Below are 26,377 nucleotides of genomic sequence, written 5' to 3' on the forward strand. Positions count from 1 at the left end.
TTACTTTGCAAGAACTCTATATTCAGAATTCTGATTTATAGAAACATTGTTCATATTAGAACTCATTCCAAGCCAGTGTCGATGGATGCTTGTCTGGCTGAAATGTTTTTCTTTTATACTCCCTCCCAATTTGAGGATCCTTGTACACAAACACACACGCAAATATGTATGCAATTAGCATACTTTAAGAAACTAAAATTAGGGATTCCAAAAAAAGGCATGTTTTTAACTGGTTGGATTATATGTTACCTGTACAAACATTAAATTTCAGGACATTTTGCTTTAAATTGTTACCATTTTTAGATTAGTCATTTCTGGGACTTAATTTAGAATTGTGTTACTCTGCTATTTTAATTTCTTCTTTTTTACCATTTCAGTTAAATTAATTGTTTTGTTATTGACAATATAGTAAAGTTACAATTATTTGTATTCTGGCCTTAAATTTTATTTAGAGCATTGCATATAATCATAAGAAATTAATTATGGAAAACAACTTTATTTTTTAAAAAACTAAAGCCATTAAGGTCACAAAGTTGGAATTAGCCATATGCTCATTTAAATATTTTTATACATTTAATGATCATATCATTCAATACAAATTTCTTTTGGAGATTTCTGAGTGACATCTGGGCTGCGTAGTCATTCACTGTCACTCCTCCCCCCTTTTCATGGTCTTGCACACCTCTGGGTTTCCACAACCCTTTCCTACCCACTCTTGGGTTGTGTCTGGGCCCTTGCTCACCATTGACATCAGGTGGAAAGATGAATGGGAGGGCTGATTCTCAAGAACCAAATGCAGAAGTTCCAAGACCAATTCCCCTTCTAGGGGCTGATTATATTCCACCTGAGAAACAAAGGTCTTCGCAGAATGTAATGATGAAAAGCTTCTGGTACAGATATGTGCCTTTGGCTGCAACAGGTATGTTGATTAATCAACGCTTAATTAGTAAAAGGATCCTCTCAAGTCATCCCAAATACGGCTGTATCCCTAAACTTATATTTGCTTGTATCATGGGATACTTTCTTATATGAAAACCTGCCTAGAGAAGTTTAAGAAACTTGAGAATTCCCCTCTTGGAGAAGCTCTATGATCAGGACAGACAGAACGATCTTCATCACCTGGGCACTATTCTAAAAAGTCAAAATATGACTCAAGTGTGAGTGGTCGTTCATCTTTTGTGACATCCTCAGCAGCAGACAACATAGAAAAAGAGATGCTTCCTCATTATGAGCCAATTCCATTCAATTCTTCGTGAATGACTCTGCTCCCACTGGTATTACTGTTCATACTGCCCAGGTCAGAGTAGACAAGTATGGAGATCCTTGGGATGAGTGAAGCATTACATCACTGGACCTACTGAAGGAGTTTCAAGATCCAGCTTCATCTAGGTGGCCATTAATATCTGCATGCTTTGAGTTCAGCAGCAGTCTTCACAGACACGCTTATTTAAAACTAAAACCTGGGTTATTGTGGTTTGGCTTATTTTGATGTTCTTAAAAACAGATTTCTATGTTACTATTGTGAAAATGTACTCAGTTTGGGCAACTAGATGAATGATGCTATTATACCATGATAGTATTTAGTTTTGTGAAATTGTTTTAAGCATTACAGGGCAAAGATACTCTCATAAAACTATCAGTTTGTAATGCTCTAGAATCAGCCTGTATGAGAATGTGTGATATCTGCATGTTGAATTGGGGGAGAGGGGGAGCAAGCACAATTTTAAGCGTTAAGCTCCACATCAAAAAATTATAAAAAGGCTTTCTCCAGTGTTTGCTGGGCCATCTTAGAATTTATGCTAAATAAAATGTCAAGAAACCGGGCGGGCCGCGGTGGCTCAGCGGGCAAGAGTGCTTGCCTGCCGTGCCGGAGGACCCCGGTTCGATTCCCGGCCCCAGCCCATGTAAAAAACAAAAAAACAAACAAAATATAATAAAAAACAAGAAAATGTTTAAAAATGTTTCCCTTCCTTCCATCCTTCCTTCCTTCTCTGTCTTTCCTTCCTTTCCTCCCTCTCTCTTTAAAAAAAAAAAAAAAAAAAAAAAAAAATGTCAAGAAACCTGCAAAAAAAAAATTCCTTTTGGTGAAGTTTGAGGAGTTTTTATTTTAAAAGAGAGAATTACTTAATGAGCATTTGTCAATTGAGAATTAATTTGTCCCCAGCTATAATATTTGCATTTAATTGCAAAGGATTGCAATTTTTGCAATTACAAGATTACAAATTACAAGAGACAAATTAACTTGAAACTTATTATTAAAATATGTTTCTTGTTTCACGACTTTCATTTGTTGCTAAAAGACCATGTATGTAAGATACAGTTTTGTGAATTAAATAATTTTTAATGCTCAGTTGGCACCTGCTAAATAAGGGCACTTATAACATTAAATTTTTATAAGTGGATAATATTTTTATAAAATAAAATTTTAATTATTTTTGCATGTGTGCTAGATCTGTATTTTTATGTAGCATATTGCTACACCTGTACTTACATATTAAATTGATAGTTTCTGTGTGTTTGTTCCTCCTTCATAAACGTTTACGTGACAGCTTCAACATGTGAAAGCCACATTTGATAGGTTTGCCCCCATAAACCAAATATCTAATGAAATTATTTTAGATGATCAAGGCCAGTTGCAGATCCATACTTTGTATAATTTGTTAATTATTGATAACTTAAGGTATCAAAAATTTTTAGAAACCTAAGGTTTAGAATTTTAAAAATTAAATGAGAATTGTGCCTCTGAGTCTACTAAAGAATGAGCAGAAATTCTGTGCCATTAAGATGAGGACTTCTCTTGTGGTTTCCTTTGCTTGCACATTATTTTACCTAGAAATATAAGTCAGCCCCAATACTTAAAAAAATAAGTCTTCTGTTTGTCATGGTTTCATCAACAAGAGCCTGTTGATTATGATCTGAAACTGGTAATATTAGTCAAAGCAAATGGCAGAAATAAACTTAATCATTAAATACAGGAAAAGACAATAGAATGTTGTGAAGATTTTATCTATAAGGGATGTGTATAGTGGAATTTCTCTTGGATTCAGCCTACCAATTGGACTTAGTTATTGAACTTAGATATTTGGGTATTATTTCCCTCATCTGCAAAATCAAAATGCTGCTCTGAGTCCTATCTCAAGATTTCAGGGAGCAAAGGTCTAATCACCAAATCCCACAAAGAGAATGCACAACATGGAAGGTCCTCCAACCCTCACCAAAAAAATGAAGAACTGGTTGACCATTTTCCCACCCTCTTCCTTCCCTCGACTGGGCCAAATCTTTCCCACAAAGATGGACAAAGCTCTTAATAGATAATTTGGAAAACCTGACAGTCTTTGATTTTTTATAATTGAACCAGAAGCTCACACCTCCTCAAAACCCTTATGAATATCAGTTTGAAAGCCTGAAGAAGCCAAGTTCTAGACAAGGTCACTAGATATTAGTGACACTATCAGAGTCATTTAACCTCTTGGAATCAGTTTAGGAATTAAGAAATAGAGGAGACAGGTAATGAGATTTGAATTGGGTAATCTATAGAAATCACTTTAAGCTCCTGGAAAAAATGTTTAGATAACCAAAGAGCATGTTCAGCCAATGCCAGAGGTCATATTCCTTGAGGAAAGACACACAGTTTTTACTCTAAAAGGAGATGATGTTTGGACTTTCTTGCACATTTAATCTATATATACATTCTGTCTTATTCAAGTAAAATCTAACAACTATACATATTCCATTTATATTAGTAAAGAGAGTAAAGATGATAATTTGAACAGTGGCCCAGGGGTTCAGGAACTATTTATTGCTTTAGGTTCCTTGTTCAAGCACTGACTGATATTTTGATCATGAGCAAATAACCTACTGAGTTGCACCATGTATAGAACTTTTGTACAACTCATGATATAATAATGATTTCCAAAGCAATAAGTATAAATATGTAACTTCATGAAATTTAAGATGCTGTTTTATTGCCTTTTTAGACAAATCTTCACCACTTCCTTGCTCTCAGCATTTGATACTCCTTTAGAGTTGAGAGTGAACATTTTGAAAAGTATATTAACTTCTTTATACCAGTACTACCTTAGGGATAGGTGGGCAGCCTTATGTGCGAACTTTTTACCCAAAAATGTTTCTCCCACAGGCTTGATGATTATGCCCGACATTCTATCATAGAGTTTTGTCTCAAATAAAATACAAATGCCTGGGAAGAGTAGAAAAGATGTCTTATGATCATTTAGATTGAGTTGAGTTTTATCAAATCTTCTGGACTTCTGCTCAGAGGAGAGAGGACATTAACATTATATTAGCTTCTGAAAGGGAAGAAATGCAGATACGCACCTAGTTTTCCAAGTGTTTGCTTCCAGTTGGACTTAATTTGTAGAATCAGGGCCACAAAATAGTTTCAAGCCTCCATTTGGATTCTTAGACTACCACAAGGGTCAGTTGAGTCAGTTAGGATTAGGTTTAACCTTGAGTAACGGAGGTACCCAAAATAATGTCATAAACAAAATAGAAGTTTACTTTCTCTCACATAAAAGTCCCAGAAGTCGGCAGCCCAGGGCTGGTATGGAGACAATATAGAGCCATCCAGGAATCAGGGTCCTCCTAATCCACTGCTCAGAAAAACCTAATTGTAGCCTTTGTCCTTATAGATCAATATAATTGCTAGAGCTCTAGCCACTACATCTGCATTCCTAACAGCAGAATAGAGAAAGGGAATAAGGGCAAGTGCCTGTCTCTTAAAGAGACTGAACGGAAGTTCCACATAAGACTTTCGCATAGATCTCATTGACCGAACTGGGAACATGGACCCACCAGGCTGCCAGAAGGACTGGGAATTATAATCTTTTAGCAAGTTAGCTCATTGCCAATCAGTTAAAACTGGGGAGCTCTGTTAATTTGAGAGAAAAGGGGGATATTTGTAGCTAACTAGCCATGCCTGCCAGAGTTGCTAGTACACATACTATGTATGTGCTAGTAATTATGCTAAGTACATTACTCACAATGTATCATGTAGTCCTCACAGCATCTCTGTGAGGTAGTTACTATCATTATCCCCATTTTACATATGAGAAAACTAAGGCTCATAGGAGCTAAGGGGCTTGTCCCAGGTTGCATAGTAAGTTGTAGAATGAGTTCTCAGGTCTAGGTCTGACTCCAGAGCCTGTGCCCTTTACTGTCATTTTATCTATAAAATGTCATAGTTTTGGGGAGCCATTTCCTAAGATCTTTCCCCAAAACACAAAGAATTCAAGCAGTTTATCACCTGTTCATTTATATATATATAAATTTATATATATTTAGAATATATATATATTTAGAATTAATGGTATTAATGCTTTAACAAAAGTATAGGTGAGAAATTGAACACACAGCTCAATGACAAACTGTACTCCTTAGAAGTGTTCATTTAAATGATCCAGCAGATGAGACCAATACACCAAGAGTCCCTTTCTGAGTCTAGTCTGCTAATTAACTTCCTTTTGAGTTTAAGATTGGGAAGAGAGGTAAAAGTTAGAATTAGCAAGTTTGGGAGAAGGGTTAAGAAATCAAGGAGAGTCTGATGCTGTAGTGAAACGAAAATGGACTGGCACGGTGCAACGGTGGCTCAGTGGCAGAATTCTCACTTGCCATACCAGAGACCCAGGTTGATTCCCGGAGCCTGCCCATGCCAAAAAAAAAAAAATGGACCGGTAGTCAACAAACTTGTATTTGAATCGCAGCTCCATTAACTGCAGTTGTGTGGGAAATCACTTAGTCTCTTTAGGCATCTGGCAGGGCATCAGAGCATAATGGGAAAAGGCCAGTGCTCAAATCACAGCCTTTTTGGCTGTGAGTGAGATTCTGGGTCGCAGTTTCCTCCTCTGTAGAATGGAAACCATAATAATTCCTAACTCTTAAAGTTATAATGAAAATTAATTCATTAATGCAACAAACATTTTTTAATGCCTACTGAGTGTCAGGCACTGTTAAATGTACTGAGGATACAGCACTGAATAAAAGCAGACCAAATACCTTCTCTCAAGGCATTCATAGTCTAGTGAGAGAGAGACAGTAAACAAATAAGTGTAAAATATGGCAGACATAACTGCTAAGACAAAAATTAAAGCTGAATTAATACAGATGAAGCATTTAGAGCAGTGCCTAGCACATAGTAAATACTTAATAATTGTTAGTAGTTAGTTTCATCACCATCATTGTCATTCACTTCATCATCAGTGGAGTAAGGATGCTAACATCTCCTTCTCTGCCTCACAGAGTGAATGTGGAAAGCAGAAATGATGGTCATAGAAACTACAGATGCTTTTTATATATATATGTATGTGTGTCTGTCTGTCTATAGATAGATAAATGATGAAGTTTTTACACATTTATGTAAAATATATATATTTTCTCCTTAATGGATTCATATTACTTTTGTATAAAAAGAGAAAAGAAGGTAAATTCCCCTAAGAAAATTGAATCGATAGCAAATGGGAACAGCACTGTGATTGTGGCACTAGGGAAGTAAAAAGGTGTATTAGTTAGGGTTCTCTAGAGAAACAGAATCAACAGGAAATATTCGTGAATATAATATTTATAAAAGTGTCTCACATAACCATGGAAATGTGGAGTCCAAAATCTCTAGGGCAGGCTGTGACACTGACGATTCCAATGGAGGGTCTGGACGAAATCCGCAGGAGAGGTTCGTTGGCCAAAGCAGGGAGAGGACCTATCTCTTCTGAATCCTCCTTAAAAGGTTTCCAGTGATTAGATTAAGCATCATTTATTAAGTAAGTCACTTCCCTTGGCTGATTACAAATGGAATCATCTGTGTATGTAGCTGCCATGATCATGATTTAATTCTATGAAATGTCCTCATAGCAACAGACAGGCCAGCACTTGCCCATCCAGACAAGCAGGTACCACCACTTGGCCAGGTTGACACTTGAACCTGACCATGACAAAAGACAAAACAAAAAACCAACAAAACAAAACAGAAATGGTTATCCAGAAGATTGGGGAAGTTCAAAGTAAAATGTGTCTTCATCAGTCTGTCAAAGGGCTGAACATGAACCAGTGGTTTCAGGCATTAAATCTGCCCACTAACACCAGAATCTCAAAGGGATTTATGCTGTATTTTAGTAGAAACAATTATTTGTCCTACATTAATGTTTCTTGACTATGCCTATGCTTTACAGCATTATGCTCAGCATTTGGCATAAGGAGACTCTGTGTTCTCAGTAAGTGAATTCCAGTAGAGATTAAAACATTAAATTCCAGTAGAGAGTAAAACAGAGATCATAGTGATAAATCCACGTGAAATTGATTGTTAATTATATATAATTGATTGTTACACTCTCTAAACATCAGTGGCAAACATGGTTGGCCAGAGTCAAGAGATAATCCATCTTAAGGCTCCATGAAATCAAGAGGAAAAGAACTGAGAAATTGAAGATTTGTTTTGAACCCTTAGTATGAGGCAAGCACCATGACTTTTACATACACATTATCCCATTCATTTCTCATAGCACCCCTATGAGGTAGGTTTTGCTAATCCCAGTTTTACAAGTAGGGAACTGGGACTTAAAATAACTAGCTCATGGGCACACAGAAGGTAAATGAATGATGCAAAATATAAACCCAATCTGCCCCCAAAGCCCATCCTTTCCTTACTGGACAGCTGCTCATAGGGAAAGGTATGCAGGGGAGGTAGGGGGAGGAAAAGGGTAGAACCTACTTCTAAAGAATAGATAAAGCTCATAGATAAAATTCTTCCCACTAAACTCTGACACTTGTGAAAACTTGATGGCACTTTCTAGACAGTTGATAGGGATTACAAAATGGGGCAAACACAGCTCAGCTTTAATATTAGGACATTCATTCCAGATGCCTCTCTGGCCCATAATCTTTCATTTAGCTTTAGTTGTTATATGTGTCAACACCACCTGTTTAGCTTTGTGTTCATATACAGAGTGATTACTGTTAAGCATCCATGATTTGCTCCCATTCACCTTTGCTTTCTTCCTTCTAAACTCTATCTCTGATTTTGCCTAACAAATAGAAATTGAGGATGAAGGCAGTCCTGTTACAAGCCAAGCGGCTACTGAACACCTTGTTGTGCTGGTTTGAAAGGATGTATGTCCCCTAGAAAAGCCATGTTTTAATCTAAATCCCATTTCATAAAGGCAAAATAATCACTGCTCAATACTATATGTTTGAAACTGTAATCAGATCCTCTCCCTGGAGATGTGATTTAATCAAGGGTGGTTGTTAAACTGGATTAGGTGACAACATGTCTTCACCCATTTGGGTGGGTCTTGATAAGTTTCTGGAGTCCTATAAAAGAGGAAACATTTTGGAGAATGAAGGAGATTTGGAGAGAGCAGAGAATGCTGCAGCACCACGAAGCAGAGTCCATCGGTCAGCGCTTTGGAGATGAAGAAGGGAAGCTCCTCCTGGGGAGCTTCATGAAACAGGAAGCCAGGAGAAGAAGCTAGCAGGTGACGCCATGTTTGCCATGTGCCCTTCCAGATGAGAGAGGAACCCTGACCGTGTTCACCGTGTGCCTTTCCAGATGAGAGAGAAACTCTGACTGTGTTCGCCATGTGCCCTTCCACTTGAGAGAGAAACTCTGAACTTTATCAGCCTTCTTGAACCAAGGTATCTTTCCCTGGATGCCTTAGATTGGACATTTCTATAGACTTGTTTTAACTGGGACATTTTCTCAACCTTAGAACTGTGAACTAGCAACTTATTAAATTCCCCTTTTTAAAAGCCATTTTGTTTGTGGTATATTGCATTCTAGCTAGCAAACTAGAACACTTGTATACTAGTTATTTGGAATATAGGGCTGCAGAATGCACAGACATATCCATGCCAGCCCTTTAAAATGTTAAAATAAAAAGAGCTAATTATTTTTTAGAAACGTGGGGGGAAAGACACTGTTTATTATTTCATAATAAATATGAAAATTCGTCCTTATAGGTCTGCTGAAGAATGCTTTCTTGGCTGCACTTTGTGAGCCTCCCACAAACAGGAGCTAATGCATTCTTCTACAGAGAAGAAACATGCCGAAGGCAAGGTTGAAAAGTCATTTGAAAAGGGCCCAAGATATTTGGCATTTCATATTGGAAGATTTTTCTCTGAACCTCGTAGAGGTTTTTTATTTATTTATTTATTTCTGGTTTTTGTATTTATGTTAGCTTAAGGGCATTTTAAGTATTTGAAATACATATTTCTGTAGTGAAAATGAAAATTCGTTCCTTTGAGATAGACTACAGAGAGGCCCAGGTCTCAGAACAGTACACTGAACACAGAGAAATATGGTGTATAAGGACATGTAAAAAGCTACCAAGTTGAATATCTGTTCAGAATAGCACATTCTTTGGGACATATGTATTAAAAGGATAAAATTTTGAAAACAAAACATAGGACTGTACAACAGTGAACCCTAGACCATAAACTATGGGCTATAATTAATAATACAATTATAGTAATATTCTTTCATCAATTCTAACAATGATACCACACTAATGCAAGGTTTAATAATGGGGGAGGGAGGGATATGGGCATCATGTATTTTCTGTATGATTTTTCAGTATACCTTTAATATCTCTAATTAAAAAAACGTATTTTAGAAAAAAAATTTTTATGCCCCAAACTGAACATCTCATTGGAATACCACATTCTCCATGTTGACACTTGGAGAACTTTTTTTAAAGCAGTCTGTTTGGAGATTCCTGGGCTGCAAAGGGTTTCCATATATCCTTCCTCTGGCTTTGATTACTAGATACTTAGATGGAAAGAAAAGAGGTGCTGGGATCATTTGACTCCCTCCAACAACTTCTGAAATCTAATCTTAGCTTAGACACAGTCTGATTTTGGAGTCTTAGATAGCTAATTTAACGTGGCTTTATTTTCCTGCCAAAATGTTCCAGAGTAATAAAATTTCCATTGCAGAGATCTCTGAGGACATCAGTTTGATGAGAACTTTATATATATAAATGTCTTCTAGGACATTCTGCTAATTAATGCCAATACTCCCTGGTTCTTGCTTGGAGTTTTCATTTTCTATTTGTGATCTGAGAATTAGTTGTGATTGGTACTTGTGAACCACAGATAAGACTGTCTTTTTAACGAAGTGAGCTATATGAACTAAATTTTTTTTTTTGATGGAGTATTTTTTATTTTATTTTTTTATTAATTAACGGAAAAAAAGAAATTAACCCAACATTTAGAAATCATACCATTCTACATATGCAATCAGTAATTCTTAACATCATCACATAGATGCATGATCATCGTTTCTTAGTACATTTACATCGGTTTAGAAGAACTAGCAGCACAACAGAAAAAGATATAGAATGTTAATATAGAGAAATAAAATAAAAGTAATAATAATAGTAAAAAAAAACAAAAAACCTATAGCTAAGATGCAGCTTCATTCAGTGTTTTAACGTGATTACTTTACAATTAGGTATTATTGTGCTGTCCATTTTTGAGTTTTTGCATCTAGTCCTGATCCACAGTCTGTATCCCTTCAGCTCCAATTACCCATTATCTTACACTGTTTCTAACTCCTGCTGCTCTCTGTTACCAATGACATATTCCAAGTTTATTCTCTAATGTCAGTTCATATCAGTGGGACCATACAATATTTGTCCTTTAGTTTTTGGCTAGACTCACTCAGCATAATGTTCTCTAGGTCCATCATGTTATTACATGCTTCATAAGTTTATTCTGTCTTAAAGCTGCATAATATTCCATCGTATGTATATACCACAGTTTGTTTAGCCACTCATCTGTTGATGGACATTTTGGCTATTTCCATCTCTTTGCAATTGTAAATAATGCTGCTATAAACATTGGTGTACAAATGTCCGTTTGTGTCTTTGCCCTTAAGTCCTTTGAGTAGATACCCAGCAATGGTATTGCTGGGTCGTATGGCAGTTCTATATTCAGCTTTTTGAGGAACCGCCAAACTGCCTTCCACAGTGGTTGCACCATTTGACATTCCCACCAACAGTGGATAAGTGTGCCTCTTTCTCTGCATCCTCTCCAGCACTTGTCATTTTCTGTTTTGTTGATAATGGCCATTCTGGTGGGTGTGACATGATATCTCATAGTGATTTTGATTTGCATTTCTCTAATGGCCAGGGACATTGAGCATCTCTTCATGTGCCTTTTGGCCATTTGTATTTCCTCTTCTGAGAGGTGTCTGTTCAAGTCTTTTTCCCATTTTGTAATTGGGTTGGCTGTCTTTTTGTTGTTGAGTTGAACAATCTCTTTATAAATTCTGGATACTAGACCTTTATCTGATATGTCATTTCCAAATATTGTCTCCCATTGTGTAGGCTGTCTTTCTACTTTCTTGATGAAGTTCTTTGATGCACAAAAGTGTTTGATTTTGAGGAGCTCCCATTTCTTTCTTTCTTTCTTCAGTGCTCTTGCTTTAGGTTTAAGGTCCATAAAACCGCCTCCAATTGTAAGTTTCATAAGATATCTCCCTACATTTTCCTCTAACTGTTTTATGGTCCTAGACCTAATGTTTAGATCTTTGATCCATTTTGAGTTAACTTTTGTGTAGGGTGTGAGATATGGGTCTTCTTTCATTCTTTTGCATATGGATATCCAGTTCTCTAGGCCCCATTTATTGAAGAGACTGTTCTGTCCCAGGTGAATTGGCTTGACTGCCTTATCAAAGATCAAATGTCCATAGATGAGAGGGTCTATATCTGAGCACTCTATTCGATTCCATTGGTCCATATATCTATCTTTATGCCAATACCATGCTGTTTTGACCACTGTGGCTTCATAATATGCCTTAAAGTCCGGCAGCGCGAGACCTCCAGCTTCGTTTTTTTTCCTCAAGATGTTTTTAGCAATTTGGTGCACCCTGCCCTTCCAGATAAATTTGCTTATTGGTTTTTCTATTTCTGAAAAATAAGTTGTTGGGATTTTGATTGGTATTGCATTGAATCTGTAAATCAATTTAGGTAGGATTGACATCTTAACTATATTTAGTCTTCCAATCCATGAGCACGGTATGCCCTTCCATCTATTTAGGTCTTCTGCAATTTCTTTTAACAGTTTTTTCTTTGTATAGGTCTTTTGTCTCTTTAGTTAAATTTATTCCTAAGTATTTTATTCTTTTAGTTGCAATTGTAAATGGAATTCGTTTCTTGATTTCCCCCTCAGCTTGTCCATTGCTAGTGTATAGAAACACTACAGATTTTTGAATGTTGATCTTGTAACCTGCTACTTTGCTGTACTCATTTATTAGCTCTTGTAGTTTTGTTGTGGATTTTTCCGGGTTTTCAACATATAGTATCATATCGTCTGCAAACAGTGATAGTTTTACTTCTTCCTTTCCAATTTTGATGCCTCTTTTTCTTGTCTAATTGCTCTGGCTAGAACCTCCAACACGATGTTGAATAATAGTGGTGATAGTGGACATCTTTGTCTTGTTCCTGATCTTAGGGGGAAAGTTTTCAATTTTTCCCCATTGAAGATGATATTAGCTGTGGGTTTTTCATATATTCCCTCTATCATTTTAAGGAAGTTCCCTTGTATTCCTATCTTTTGAAGTGTTTTCAACAGGAAAGGATGTTGAATCTTGTCAAATGCCTTCTCTGCATCAATTGAGATGATCATGTGATTTTTCTGCTTTGATTTGTTGATATGGTGTATTACATTAATTGATTTTCTTATGTTGAACCATCCTTGCATACCTGGGATGAATCCTACTTGGTCATGATGTGTAATTCTTTTAATGTGTTGTTGGATACGATTTGCTAGAATTTTATTGAGGATTTTTGCATCTATATTCATTAGAGAGATTGGTCTGTAGTTTTCTTTTTTTGTAATATCTTTGCCTGGTTTTTGTATGAGGGTGATGTTGGCTTCATAGAATGAATTAGGTAGTTTTCCCTCCACTTCGATTTTTTTGAAGAGTTTGAGGAGAGTTGGTACTAATTCTTTCTGGAATGTTTGATAGAATTCAGATGTGAAGCCGTCTGGTCCTGGACTTTTCTTTTTAGGAAGCTTTTGAATGACTGATTCAATTTCTTTACTTGTGATTGGTTTGTTGAGGTCATCTATTTCTTCTTGAGTCAAAGTTGGTTGTTCATGTCTTTCCAGGAACCCATCCATTTCCTCTAAATTGTTGTATTTATTAGCGTGAAGTTGTTCATAGTATCCTGTTATTACCTCCTTTATTTCTGTGAGGTCAGTAGTTATGTCTCCTCTTCCATTTCTGATCTTATTTATTTGTGTCCTCTCTCTTCTTCTTTTTGTCAATCTTGATAAGGGCCCATCAATCTTATTGATTTTCTCATAGAACCAACTTCTGGTCTTATTGATTTTCACTATTGTTTCATGTTTTCAATTTCATTTATTTCTGCTCTAATCTTTGTTATTTCTTTCCTTTTGCTTGCTTTGGGATTAGTTTGCTGTTCTTTCTCCAGTTCTTCCAAGTGGACAGTTAATTCCTGCATTTTTGCCTTTTCTTCTTTTCTGATATAGGCATTTAGGGCAATAAATTTCCCTCTTAGCACTGCCTTTGCTGCGTCCCATAAGTTTTGATATGTTGTGTTTTCATTTTCATTTGCCTCGAGGTATTTACTAATTTCTCTTGCGATTTCTTCTTTGACCCACTCGTTGTTTAAGAGTGTGTTGTTGAGCCTCCACGTATTTGTGAATTTTCGGGCACTCCGCCTATTATTGATTTCCAACTTCATTTCTTTATGATCCGAGAAAGTGTTGTGTATGATTTCAATCTTTTTAAATTTGTTAAGACATGCTTTGTGACCCAGCATATGGTCTATCTTTGAGAATGATCCATGAGCACTTGAGAAAAAGGTGTATCCTGCTGTTGTGGGGTGTAATGTCCTATAAATGTCTGTTAAGTCTAGCTCATTTATAGTAATATTCAGATTCTCTATTTCTTTATTGATCCTCTGTCTAGATGTTCTGTCCATTGATGAGAGTGGGGAATTGAAGTCTCCAACTATTATGGTAGATGTGTCTATTTCCCTTTTCAGTGTTTGCAGTGTATTCCTCATGTATTTTAGGGCATTCTGGTTCGGTGCATAAATATTTATGATTGTTATGTCTTGTTGTTTAATTATTCCTTGTATTAGTATATAGTGTCCTTCTTTTCTCTTTTAACTGTTTTACATTTGAAGTCTAATTTGTTGGATATTAGTATAGCTACTCCTGCTCTTTTCTGGTTGTTATTTGCATGAAATATCTTTTCCCAACCTTTCACTTTCAACCTATGTTTATCTTTGGGTCTAAGATTTGTTTCCTGTAGACAGCATATAGAAGGATCCTGTTTTTTAATCCATTCTGCCAGTCTATGCCTTTTAATTGGGGAATTCAGTCCATTAACATTTAGTGTTATTACTGTTTGGATAATATTTTCCTCTACCATTTTGCCTTTTGTATTATATATATCATATCTGACTTTCCTTCTTTCTACACTCTTCTCCATACCTCTCTCTTCTGTCTTTTTGTATCTGACTCTAGTGCTCCCTTTAGCGTTTCTTGCAGAGCTGGTCTCTTGGTCACAAATTCTCTCGTGACTTTTTGTCTGACAATGTTTTAATTTCTCCCTCATTTTTGAAGGACAGTTTTGCTGGATATAGGAGTCTTGGTTGGCAGTTTTTCTCTTTTAGTAATTTAAATATATCATCCCACTCTCTTCTTGCTCCCACGGTTTCTGCTGAGAAATCTACACATAGTGTTATTGGGTTTCCCTTATATGTGATGGATTGTTTTTCTCTTGCTGCTTTCAAGATCCTCTCTTTCTTTGACCTCTGACATTCTAACTAGTAAGTGTCTTGGAGAATACCTATTTGGGTCTAATCTCTTTGGGGTGCGCTGCACTTCTTGGATCTGTAAGTTTAGGTCCTTCATAAGATTTGGGAAATTTTCAGTGATAATTTCTTCCATTCGTTTTTTTCCTCTTTTTCCCTTCTCTTCTCCTCTGGAACACCCACAACACATATATTTGTGTGCTTCATATTGTCCTTGAGTTCCCTGATACCCTGTTCAAATTTTTCCATTCTTTTCCCTATAGTTTCTGTTTCTTTTTGGAATTCAGATGTTCCATCCTCCAATTCACTAATTCTTTCTTCTGTCTCTTTAAATCTATCATTGTAGGTATCCATTGTTTTTTCCATCATTTCTACTTTGTCCTTCACTTCCATAAGTTCTGTGATTTGTTTTTTCAGTTTTTCTATTTCTTCTTTTTGTTCAGCCCATGTCTTCTTCATGTCCTCCCTCAATTTATCGATTTCGTTTTTGAAGAGGTTTTCCATTTTTGTTCGTATATTCAGCATTAGTTGTCTCAGCTCCTGTATCTCATTTGAACTATTGGTTTGTTCCTTTGACTGGGCCATATTTTCAATTTTCTGAGCGTGATCCGTTATTTTCTGCTGGCGTCTGGGCTTTTAATCAAATTTCCCTGGGTGTTGGACCCAACCGGTTAAAAGATTTTTCTGTGAAATCTCTGGGTTCTGTTTTTCTTATCCTGCTCAGTAGGTGGCGCTCGTGGCACTCGTTTGTCTGCGGGTCCCACCAGTAAAAGGTGCTGTCGGTCCTTTAACTTTGGAAAACTCTCACCGTGGGGGAGCTTCGCCAGCTGAAGTGGCTTGGAGGAGTGCCAATCCAAATCTCCCAGCCGGCCCGGGGATCCGAACGTGGGGAGGGTCGCCGGCCGCCACAGTCCGGGAGAGCGCCCGTCCGAATTTCCTAGTTGGCCCAGGGCGCCAAGCTTGGTGGGAGGGTGCCAGCCACAGCGGCCCAGTAGAGTGCACCGTTCACAGCCAGACCGGGGAGTCACGTGTTTGGATGGGACCCCCCCGGTCACCGTTCTCCGTGGCCTGGGGATTTCCGATCCAATTCTCTCAGTTGGTGCGGGGGGCCACGCGTGGTGGGCGCGCCAGCCGCCGTGGCTTGAGGGGACCGCCTGCCCAATTCTGCCAGCTGGCCCGGAAAGGAGGAAGGGAGAGACTCCGGCCGCTTGCCGCCCCGCCCGGGGAAGCCCACGCCCCTCGGCGATCTCACCGGAGCGGGTTCTCTCATCCAGTTAGCCTTTCCAGGATGGGGTACGCTGTCTTTTTGATCTCTGTCGTGGCTCCGGGAGCTGTTCTGTATCGTTTCTACTCCCCTAGTAGCTGTTCTGAAGGAGGAACTAAGATCCGCGCGTCTTACTAAGCCGCCATCTTCTCCGGAAGTCTTGATGGAGTATTTATTATATGAATTTCATTTCCTGATTTTGAGGGGCATGCTGGAGCCGCCAAATTTTCCTTTACCTATCCAGGAGACAGAGGAACGCTTGATTTCCCGGGCGGGAGACCTGAACTAAATTTTAATAATAATAATAGTAAAGATTTGTCTTGCAAATGAAATAAAGTGTTACAAAGTATAGTTTAGTAAAACAAAAAAATCCCTAAAGAATGTTTCTAATCAAGAATTCCTCTCGACAGTTTTATGATTTTAAATGAATAGATTACTTTAGTGACAGACATCTTAATCAGAATATTTTGTTTTTAATGGATAATTAAATCTCTTAGCTTTGTTTATGTATCTGGCACTTGCCAAAACATAGAATGAATTATGGACAGTTTACTTGGATTTATTATCTCAAAAACAGACCAGAAATATTCATCAGGAAAAATGTAAAAAATCATGTGAGGGAAATCAAGATCTAAATCAGTGTATCAATGATCCAATTCAGTATATCTTAACTCAGTTAAGACTTTAATCCTATCATAGGTTGATAGAATTTTGCCATGAATGAACCTTAAAAATGATCAAATTAACCTCCTTATTTTGGAGGAATATCACTGAGACCCAGGGAGATTTAACTGGCTAACTAAAGCCCCAGAGCTAATTCATGGCCAAATTGAACAGATACCCAGGTTTTATTTTGATTCATATTAGCAAGCAGGTTCCTATGAGCTGCCTGGTGCTGAACTGGGAGCTTTAGGTAAGACATAGTACCAGTTCAGGAGGCTTTCAGTCTAGCAAACGTGCTAAAGCAAAGACAGAATAACAGTTAGTCTTGGTGCTAGGCGCTGTTCTAAACACCTCACTACCCCAGGGGATAGGTGAGACACAGAGAGGTTAAGTAACACCCAAGGTCTCAGAGGTAGGAAGTCTCAGATCAGGCAGAGTCTAGGCTCCTAACCCAGATGCTATACTCCCTTCCATTATGTACCAAAAGATGGATTCAGGCAGAAGGCTTTGGAGGTCCAAGAGAGAGAGAATAAGAGCGAGTGCATGCACTTGGGAAAGAGACATCCGGAATTGAGAAATGAGGAAAACTGCAACTGCAGAGAGGAAACCACTTTTTTTTTTTCCTGGTACTTAAATGAGAGAGCACAATGTAGCACAGCAGGAAACCACTTTTAAAGTAGACTTTGAAAGATAGTCAGTGTTCAGTAAAGATAAAAACCTGGGGGATGTGGTGGGGAGAAACTAGTAGAAATGTAAGTAGAGGTAAGGCAAAAAGAGCCAAAGTATAGAGCTAGGGAAAGCACAAGGCAGATTCCGAGTTGCCTTCTACAGCCATATATAGGAAGAAAGGAAAAATCAGGAGTTGAAAGATTTCAAGAGAGTTTCTAAAATGAGATCATAAAGAACTCAGGCAGCAGAAAATGGTTAGCCACTTTGCCAAAAGTGCTTGGAAAACTTGTTTTCTTGCACAGGTTAACAAAGGCCTCTGCGTGTGTGTGCGCACATGTGCACATACATGTAAAGGAATGGAGTGAGAACTGTTGTATTTGAGGCATGGAGTATATGTGTCAAATTCCAAACCATTTTTCATTGAAAGAAAAGGATTCCATATCAACCTTTCCATTACAGTTTATGCTGTAATTCTCAGGGTTATGGGGCTTCTGTGATCTCAAGTGTCTTATGTCCTCCATTTAAAGATTTCATGTACAAAACTTTATAACTTAGATGTCTAATATACACATATAATGTTGAAAATGTGTGAACCATTTCCTTGAAAAGAATTTAGTATTTAGCGTTGCAGGGGACATTGAAATTCTAGTAAATTTCACTGGGCATGTGCTTTTCTCCTTCAACATTGCCACCTACTTGGTACTTTTCCTTTGCCACCAAACACTATTGTTTAACCTCTACTGCCTCCATGTTCAGTGTAGCCCTGGTTAATATGTATTATAAATACAAACTCTTGGGTGTTTTTTGTTTTTGTTTTTGTTTTTTTAGTAGACTAAACTTGTATCTCAGGGCCTCCAAAGATTTCCTATGAAAACCCATTTTGAAACTAAGATATTCTGAATGACTGTCTATCACTGAATTTCTCTGTTTGTTGGGCAAGGATTAACTCTCTTTACAGCTCAGTTTCTTTTCATCTATAAAACAAAAGCCCTTTTTGTGCTCCCTAACCTCTCAAGTGTGTCGTAATAAACAAGTTATCATCGGCTGGGCTAAGGCAACCATTGTGTGCCAGGTAGCACTCCAAGTGCTTTACACGTATTAATTTAGTTTATCTTCACAACAACCTCATAGGTACTATTCTTATTCCCAGTTTAGAAGTGATGAAATTGAGGAACATGGTGAAAAACAAAAACCAGGATTTGAACCCAGGCAGTCTGATTCCTGATTTAACAATTAAGGAGTCTCAGAAATGGATGAACTATATTTGAAGACAGTGGCTCTTCTTCTTTGGAGGGTGGCTACCCAGCAAGGATATGGAGAGAGGGTGTGACTTTTAAGGTCCCAAGATTTATAGAATGCAATTATTCAGAATTTGTCCTACATCTCAACTTTTGCTTGCTGTCACATCAATATAAAGCACTAGAAATACTGTTGCCTGCCCTCTGAAATTATTATAGGATCATCTATCTCTATTGACTCCAAATAATGCAAACCGAATGGGTGGGGAAGGAGTGTTTCAACACATATTTAGGATCTGGAAAGATGGAAATGACGAAGACATGATTCTGTCATTAAGGAGCTTGTTTTATGAGATAATTCCTTATGCAGTGTTCAGTGCTAGGCCAAATAGAGGTCTCTGCAGGTCTGTACAGGCATGGAGCTACTCTGGGGACCTCCTGAAGAAAGTGACCTTCAACGGTAAAAGAAGGATGGAAAAAGCATTCCAAGAAGAGGAGAATGTGTGAGGGAGAACACAGATGCATGAAACCACATTGCTTGTGCAGGGAACTCCAGGTACTTTGATATTGCCCGAGTATTAGTAAATCATTGACATAAAAATAAAGGAGGTATGAAGCAAAGCTTTCTGGAAACTCCTTGTACTTGAGAGACAAGAAAGATAAGTATCTTTTGCAAAATTAGGGCTTCCTGGATAAAATGGCATTTGTTTCATGTTAGAAATCTCTGATCATTGTGAACTGGGTAGATATTCTACTACTACATCAAAATGTTAATTACTTTTCTGAAAAATTACTGTTAGGAATTAATGAAGCAGAATCAATAAAAAATGAAAACATAATTTAGTATCTAGTAATAGTTAATGAGGTCAAATAGGACAAGGTCTAGCATAAGTGTGGTATATAGTAGGGGGCTCAAGAAGTTTTTGCTTCATATGAATGCTCATCAAAGTTAATTATAGATAAATAAAACTAATAACCCCTGTTTGTTAGAAACTGCCTCTAATAACTGCCAGAAACAGAGATAGCACAAATTAAGATTAGTAAATACAGTTTACTCTTGTTGCAAATGGAAACATTTTCATTTTAATAAGGCATAAAACAATTTATCCTATTTAGGATGGGTTCGATATTTTTCATTCAATATTTTTATTCACATAGCAAGGTCTTGTGAAACTAATTGTTATTTATATTACCATTTAAAAATTATTGTTAAATTTAACATGTTCAACAGGATGACTAAGGTCTTGCTTTAACTCAGCCGTAACAGTGAAAAATAAAGCATGTAACATATCTGTAAGGGTGTCATTTCTGCATCTAAATATTTCCTGGGTTTTCCTCCTTAATGAGCACTTGATGATTGATCAGTAATCAGTTTGGAGCTAATTAAAATCACCATAGTGATAGATATACCTATATAAGATTCATCAATACAGCAGTGTGCTAGATAGACTATGGAGGTATTATTCATTTCTGGATACTTTTTTGCAGCAAAGCAAATGAATTATAGCCTCAGAGTCCATGCAGAGAGAATTCTTATATCCCTGGCATAGCCTGAAGCACAACTTGCTTTCTCAAATGAACAGAAGCAGGGATATAATTATATACTTTGTTGTTACACTGGTTTCTTTATTTTTGGTTAAAATTTATCTGTATCTGCCCCTACATTGAAAAAAATCAACCTCTTTAGCCAGTTAGGAGTAAGTTTTATATATTTCCCCAAATAGTAAATTCTTATGGTATTTAGTTGTGAAATTTACTATCTGGAATCATTGACTCAGAGGTTTACAGCTAGTCTGAGTGCTCCAGTGGCCCCACCACCTTGTGTATAGGTAAGAAAGCTGTGGGCCAGGAGAGTTCAATACAGCCTCGCCCCACAGTCACACAGTTAGAATATGGCAGACTGAGAACTTCACAGCCTCAGTTATCTAGAATGTGAATACTTGCCTTCCACTAAAAATCTCCGGCACCTAGAGATGGGGAAGAAAACAGAAAGTCTCCAATAGAAAACAAAATTGTGAATGGCAGTATGAATTCTATTTTCATATACTGCTCATGAATGCCATCTTACTTTATTTCCCCTGAGTTTCATCAAATATTCTCCTGTTAGAAGGACATATTAAAATGCTCTGGAAAGAAGTTTTCTGTACCCAGAAGTTACATAATCAGTTTTTCCTTCTGTGATCATTCATTTAATTTGTATTTTGTCTCTTTCCACACTTTGCAAAGTGTTCAAGGTGGGTAGTTTGATTTGATTGTATCCTTAATTTCGGTCTGGAATGTTGTCATCCCTAAGAGATGCAACTCACACTAAGGATCAGAGAGGCTGGGGCTGCAAAGCTATTTTGTAGCCACAAAATCCAAGTTTATGGTTTCATATTCCTAAGCTCTTTCCCCTTAAAAATGCTTCTCTTCATAATTACTCCTACAAGCTCTTTTAACACTGCACTGAACAGAATAGAATTATATTTTGCAATATTTATTAGCCTTATTTTCTCCCCTTCCATGTGTAGTCTGTACTTTTCCCTTTGTTTTTGGTTATTTTCTGTCTCTGTTGCCCTGTCATTTGGCTGGTTGGCATTCCTTAGTCAGCAGAGTCCCAGACGGTGCCATTTGTTCAAAGCACTTGTTTAGATTATAAATATAATTTGGGGATAAATTATGCTGGTTTCATTTCAGTGAAGCCACAATGTACCTCAAATTTTATTTGATTCTTTGATAAACTAGCTATCAAGACAACATCTTATGCCATTTAATTGTTCATCTTGGTCTGTTTACCCATTCCAAAGCACTTTGCTAAAATCTTTGACATATACTTAAATAGAACTATCAGTAATTTCCCTCCCCTATACCTGTGTTGAAGGGGCAGTCTTTCCATTCTTGGAGAAATCATTACTTCATATTAAAATGAATTGTTTTATGGTCACTTTTTCCAAGCATAAGTAACTGATATTTTCTGTGCATTTGTTATCTGCTGGGCTCTTCCATTGTTGTTATCTGCATGTGTTGACACATTTAATCCTCCCATTTACCCTATGCAGTGAGTAATAGTATTATTTTTGGTTAAAATTTATCTGTTTCTGCCCCGACACTGAAAAAAAAATCAACCCCTTTAGCCAGTAAGAAATATGTTTTTATATTTCCCCAAATAATAAATTCTTATGGTATTTAGTTGTTGTGAAATTAACTATCTGGAATCATTGACTCAGAGCTCAATCAGGACCTCTTTACAGAGAGGAAATTAAGGCACAGAAAGGTTGTTACCTGCCCAAGAGCAAACAGCTAGTAAGTATAGAGACAAAATTTGAACCCAGGCAGTTGTCTTATGAGTCTGTGCTTTTAACTACAAATAGATTCACCATATCTCAGTGAGTTCTTTTGTAAATGCTACTTTGCAAATAGAATTAAGTTTCATAAACTCTAAATTCTGCTTTCGTTTATGAAGACCATTTGGAGTGTGGGGGCCGGGAGGTGGTGCATTTGTGAAAGTTCATCGTTGTGACAGTTCTATCAACCACTCATTACCTCAGGGGTCAGCAACTTTTTTTGCTCTAATACCATGAGTGAGAATAAAAAATGCCATTAAGTGTCGCTCACAGGCTTTAAGTCGGGTGTGGAGGGGTGGAAACTAAAAGACAGAGAAATCCGTTGTAGATATTGGCCAAGGAGCATTTCTGTGGAGGATGGCCTTCTCCTGCCTTTACATTTTTTATATAAATAAAATATATTCCCCACCTCTTCTCCCTTAAGTGGGCGTCCAGACTTAAATATAACCTCATTCAGAGGGAGCCTCAGACGCCTTCTCCGTCTGACTCACTCCCATTTGGCTTATCCTAGAGTCCACCACTACCCTCCTCTCCACCCCTGCACATACCCACCCCTACCCGTTTTACAGTGAGAGGGGCTCCCTTCTGTTAGCGCGCCTCCCAGAGCCCAGCACAGCGCCTCGCATATAGATGCTCAGTAACTGTTCAGTGGATGAATACATTCAGATCAAGAAACACTACCCCTTAAATCTGGGCAAATGCCCCCCTAAATGTATAGTAACTGTTGCCGTATGTTGATGAGGATGCTGATGATGGGATATATATTACAGATAGCCTAGAAGCCTTTTAAAAGTATAAATTCAGGTGGTGTGACACATGAACATGTTGGTTTCTATGCAGTCACTCCTAGGCATTGTTCGCTGTTGTATTATACTAGTTTTTAAGAGGTTTTGTTTAGCCTGGGTCTCAACATAATAAAAGTGGAAGGCTTCCATGTGATCTGCTTTTGTTATACATTAGGTCTCCTAGCTGCTTTACCTTTGGGGAATGGTGGGCTGTACCTGTTTAGAGCCTGAATTTGAAGCCTGGTGGTCCAGCCTCAGAGCTGCCCTCCTTAGCTCCTATATCATGCCTTGGAAACTGGCAAGAATGAGAATCACTCATGCTGTTATATGCTTTACATGAATTCTATCATGTAAAACCCCTATCTTACTTCACAGACTTCAAGTTAAGAAACTTGCCCAACTAGGAAATGGTACCACTGGAACCAAAATGCAGGTCTGCTTGTCTCCAGACGCTGTGTTGGTTTAGTATACTAAAAAGCAAGAAGGCAGAGATTGCAGGTGTAATGTTCCTGGCATGCAGCATTTTTAGTGCTTTCTTAAAATTAGTTCCTGCGTTTTCTTGAAATTATTTCCTGCGTTTCACCCCATGTGGAATCAGCTGTCAGAGACACAGCTTGGCCAAGCAGAGGTTATAACTTCAAGGGAGGGACTAAGGCTGCACAGGCCCATGGGGGAGCAAGTTCCTAGGGTGGCTGGTGCCTGCTCCCCTCCACCCCTCACCCCCACCTCCTCTCTCCACATGAACTTGCGACCTTCTTGGGAAACAACGGGAATACACTTCCAAGGCTGTGTTGCTCTCGCCCTGGTTTTGTTCCAGAACCTGGAACTTGGAGAAACTCAGTTACATTTACAGCCCTCTTATCTTTTGACTGTAGAAAATACATCTTTGTCTTATGTTGTTGACAATTAAGGAAACCTGAAGAAGGTAGCTTTTCAGCTGTTAGCAATTGGTGGATTTAGTGAAGCCGCAGGCTGTGGAAAAAGGAAATATTGCCACTGGCATGTTGCCTTTCATTTCACCAGCACCACTATCACTTTTTTTTTCAAAGGGCCATAAATTCTAATATGAATGATTTAGAATGATTTTCAACCTTTTAGTCCAAACTCCAAGTATTTATTGATGGTGCTATTTGTATGCTGAGGGAAGGGTGGAAAAGAACAATGCCAGACAAATAATAGGTGTTTAGTAAATATTTGTTCAATGAAGGAACAAGCTGACCATAAAATGGGCTCCTGTCCTTCATTTGTATCTCAACCATTTGTTTCTTACCTTTACACTCCAAGTGCATAAAGGCAGTATTGAGGATGTGAAGGTACATTAAATACTGTTGGTTTTCTGGGTGAACTTACTGGATAGTACAGAAATATCTATAACTCATGTCAGAAATTCTGAAGTAAGATTTGGCTTTGAAGGACAAGATGACTCTGGCTTGGTGCAGTAGGTGAGATGTGAGCATGCCATCTAGGATGGGTCAGATGCAACCAGGTGTCAGTGCTAGGGAACTGGCTTGAGAGAAAGCCGCACAGGCAAGATAGTGTGAATTCTGAGGAGGAAGCAGAATGTGATTGACTCAGGGTCGTACACTAGGTTTTCATGGAAAGATAAGTTGGGACCCTTCTGCAAGGGTTTTGAACTCCATGGTGATAGGAGTTGAGTCAAATTTAAGAACAAGGTCATAGAAAATGAGAATAGAGAAAAGGTCCTATAATTAACTTATAAAAATAAATCTCAATAAAGTTTATTTTAAATCATTCTCTGTACCATGCATATGTGCAGATTTCACATTTTTCTTATTTAACAATGATGTGACCTGTTTTCTTATGAAAATGTATGATTGTCAACAATTTTAAAATATAATTGTATTCTATTTGGGGACCAAATGTTCATCAGTATGTGGATAGAATTTATATATCATGTGTATCCAAACTGTTTTATGACCTGATGTTTAGAATTTTCTCATTTAAAAACATCAGTTAGTTAATATTTTTCAGTATTGTTTATTACATAAATTTCCAGACAGGCAAAAAGTTGGATAAAATTTTACAGTGATGAGTCATCTACTTACCACATTTTACTATACTCCACATATCTGTCCATCCTTTTAACTATTCATTGACTGTTTTTTCTTTAATTAAATAAGTTGTAGGTTTACAGAAAAAATTGGGCAAAAACCACATAACCCTTCACAATCCAGTTTGTCCTATTATTAACAGTGCGTTAGTGTGGTACTGTAGTAGTTAGATTCAGTTGTCATCTTGACCAGGTAAAGGTACTTAGTTCTGTTGCTGTGGACATGAGCCAATGGTACCTGAACCTTATCTGTTGCTAATTACATCTGCAGTCAGCTAAGAGGCTGCCTGCTGTAATGAATGATGTTTGATTTAATTGGCTGGGGCTTAAATGAGAGAGCTCAGCATAGCACAGCCCAAGCAGCTCAGCATACCTCATCTCAGCACACACAGCTCAGTCCAGGCCTTTGGCGATGCAAAAAGAAATCACCCAGGAAAAGTTGTTGGAACCCAGAGGCCTGGAGAGAAGGCCAGCAGAGACCACCCTGTGCATTTCTGTGTAAGAAAGAACCTCAACTTAAAGTTAGCTGCCTTTCCTCTGAAGAAGTAACAAAATAAATCCCCTTTTATTAAAAGCTAATCCGTCTCTGGTGTGTTGCATTCCAGCAGCTAGCAAACTAGAACAGATTTGGTACTGGGGAGTGGGATACTGCTGCAGTTTGCATATACCAGATATGTTGGAATGGTTTTTTGGATGGCTAAGGGGAAGATTTTGGAGGAACTGTGAAGAGAATGATGGAGAAGTCCTGGAGTGCTTGAAGAGACTGTTGGTATAAACGGAACCACTGCCAATCTGGACAAACGGGGACACAAAGGGATAAATTGGAGTTTGCAGAGTGAGAACCATGGAGGCTTGGGTCTGAAGCAAGAAACCTTGGCCAGGAGAGTAGACCAACTCATATACATGTAGAGGGTGAGTTTACCCGGAAGGGCAAGGATGATTCTCCCACCTTGTTGCAGCAGAAGAGTCGTGCAGCCTCAAGCCTTGGAGAAGGTACAGCACAGTCCTTGGGGGACTGGGGAGAGCCTGGCTTCCACCACATGAAGGGGTTGAGTGTGTGCCCCGAAAGTGGCAGAGAACCCAGATGTGGCTCCAATGCTTGGAGAGGGTGGAACCTAGAAAAAGGTGGTCTCCTCAGTGTCCCCTGAAGTTGATTCGGAAAGAGGCAGACCACTGCATAGGCCCTTGGAAAGGGTGGGTCTGCCACTTTTCCAAAGCTGAAGGATAAATGACTTTCAGACTTTGAAGTCCAATGGTCTTTGCCCAGCAAAGAGTATAATTTTTTTAATGTGCTGTTGGACGTGGTTCGCTAGTTAAGGATTTTTGCATTTGTATTCATAAGAAATTGGTCTATAATTTTGTGATATCTTTATCTATCTTTGGTTTGAGAGTGTTGTTGGCCTTAAAATGAGTTAGAGAGTATTCCATCCTCTTCAATTTTTGGAAGACTTTCTGCAGAACTGGTGTTAATTCTTCTTGGGATGGTCAGTAAAATTCAGCAGTGAAGCCTTCTGGTCCTGAGCTCTTCTTTATAGGAAGGTTTTTGATTACTGAGTCAACCCCTTT

General features: G+C 38.0%; 1 protein-coding gene and 1 pseudogene across 8 annotated transcripts in view; both read left to right on the forward strand.

Annotated features, from left to right (window-relative positions):
- Positions 1–26,377, forward strand: part of SRGAP1 (SLIT-ROBO Rho GTPase activating protein 1) — a 387,180-nt gene that overhangs the window by 216,165 nt on the left and 144,638 nt on the right. The gene's annotated exons all lie outside the window — the stretch shown is intronic.
- On the forward strand, positions 590–9,185 carry LOC143642641 (OCIA domain-containing protein 1 pseudogene; annotated as a pseudogene).

This window comes from Tamandua tetradactyla, chromosome 7, assembly GCF_023851605.1.
Source record: "Tamandua tetradactyla isolate mTamTet1 chromosome 7, mTamTet1.pri, whole genome shotgun sequence".
In the NCBI taxonomy this organism is placed as follows: Eukaryota; Metazoa; Chordata; class Mammalia; order Pilosa; family Myrmecophagidae; genus Tamandua; species Tamandua tetradactyla.